The following is a 2,362-nucleotide window of genomic DNA, read 5'->3' on the forward strand; positions in this document are numbered from 1 at the left end:
GAAATTCCTGCTACATATAGTCAGACTCACCTCAACACACAACAAGGGCTCTGGAACCAGTCCTCTCCAGAGGGGTTGGACCCTCTGCCACTCTGGTGTTGCTGGCAGTGAGAGGCAATGGGCAGGGGTGGCAATACTTGATGCTCAGTGGCTATACATTGGAGTTTGACTTGGTGGATGCAAGCTTCCCTCTGCCTTCGGGTGGGGGGGGGGGGGGGGGGGGGCAGGTCCTGACTCTTGTTTGCACCTATAAGCCAAATGGCAGTTCAGAGTACCCCCCCCCCCCTTTTTTTTGGGATTCCTTTGTACTGTGGGAGTACTAGAGAGTGCCCCCTCTGGGGATTCCCTTGTTCTGCTGGGGGACTTCAACACTCACGTTAGCGATGACAGTGAAACCTGGAGAGGCATGATCGTGAGGAATGGCCCCCCTGATCTGAACCCAAGGGGTGCCTTGTTATTGGACTTCTGTGCTTGTCCATAATGAACACCATGTTCAAGCATAAAGGTGTCCACATGTGCCCTTGGCACCAGGACACCCCTGGCCGCACTTCAATGATCGACTTCATGGTTGTGTTGTCGAACTTGCAGTCATATGTCTTGGACACTCAGGTCAAGAGAGCGGGGGAACTGTCAACTGATCACCACTTCATGGTCTGTTGGCTCTGATGGTGGGGGAGGAGGCCGGCCAGACCTGGCAGACCCAAATGTATTGTGAAGGTCTGCTGGGAACCTGACGGAGTCTTCATTCAGAAGGAGTTTCAACTCCCAGAGTTTTGGCCATGTTCCAAGGGGGTCAGTGGACATCAAGTCCAAGTGGGCCGTGTTCTGCACCTCCATTCTCAAGGTGGCCAATTGGAGCTGTGGATGTAAGGTGGTCAGTGCCTGTAGTGGCAGTAATCCAAGAACCTGCTGGTGGACACCTGCTGAAGAAGGAGTCCTATCAGGCCTTTTTGTCCCATGGGACTCCTGAGACAGCCAACAAGGACCAGCTGGCCAAGCGGTGTGTGGCTTTAGCAGTTGCAGAGGCAAACACCCGGACATGGGGGAGTTTGGCGAGGCAATGGAGAACGATTTCCCGACGCCTTCGAAGAGAAACTACACCACCATCTGCCATCTCAGGAAGGGGAAGTGGTGCACTGTTAACGCCATGTATGGGGTGGCAGTGTGCTGCTGACCTTGACTCGAGATTTTGTGGACCGATGGGGGGAATACTTTGAAGACCTCCTCAATCCCACCAGCATGTCTTCAAATGAGGAAACCGTGCCTCGGGACTCTATGCTGGACTCTCCTATCTCTGGGGCTGAGCTTGCAGAGGTGGTCAAAAATTCCTTGTGGCACGGCCCCATGGGGTAGATGATCTCCACCCAGAGTTCCTCAAGGCCCTGGATGCTGCGGGGCTGTCTTGGTTGAGACAACTCTGTAGCATCACACTGACATTGGGGGCGGTGCCTCTGGATTGGCAGACCGGGATAGTGGTTCCCCTTTTTCGAAAGGTTCCAAATATCATGGGATCACACTCCTCAGCCTTTCTGGAAAAGTATATTTGGGGGTTCTGGAGAGGAGGGTGCGTCAGATAGTCAAACCTTGGATCCATGAGGATCATCAGAGTGGCTCTCATCCTGGTCGTGGAACTGTGGACCGGCTCTACACTCTCGGCAAGGTCCTTGAATGTCCATGGGAGTTCGCCCAACCAGTCTCCATGTTTTGTGGATTTGGAGAAGGCATCCGACCGTGTCCCTCAGGGGAATCCTATGGGGGGTGCTCTGGGAGTATGGAGTATCGGACCGCCAGATATGGGCAGTTTGTTCCCTGTATGACCGGTGCCAGAGCTTGGTCCACTTTGCCAGCAGTAAGTTGAACTTGGTTCCAGTGAGGGTTGGACTTTGCCGGGGCTGCCCTTTGTCACCAATTCTGTCCATAACTTTTATGGAAAGAATCTCTAGGCATAGCCAGGGTGTTGAGGGGATCCAGTTTGGTGGCTGCAGGTTTGAGTCTCTGCTTTTTGCAGATAATGTTGTCCTGCTGGCTTAATAAGGCCGTGACCTTCAGCTCTCGCTTGATCTGTTCACAGCAGAGTGTGAAGCAGCTGGGATGATAATTAGCACCTCCAAGTCTGAGTCCAAGGTCCTCGCCCCAAAATGGTGGAGTGTCATTTTCAGGTCGGGGATGAGATCCTGGCCCAAGCGGAGGAGTTCAAAGGAGGGCAAACCAAAAGTAAGCTAGGGAGTGAGAGAAAGAGGGAGGGAGGGCTGTGTGTGTGTGTGTGTGTGTGTGTGTGTGTGTGTGTGTGTGTGTGTGTGTGTGTGTGTGTGTGTGAGCGTGTGCATGGGTGTGTGTGTGGGTGTGCGTGTGTGTGTTTGTT

Source organism: Aulostomus chinensis, chromosome 13 (genome assembly GCF_037954235.1).
Source record: "Aulostomus chinensis isolate RoL2024-O1b breed Wild chromosome 13, RoL_Achi_v1.0, whole genome shotgun sequence".
Taxonomy (NCBI): domain Eukaryota; kingdom Metazoa; phylum Chordata; class Actinopteri; order Syngnathiformes; family Aulostomidae; genus Aulostomus; species Aulostomus chinensis.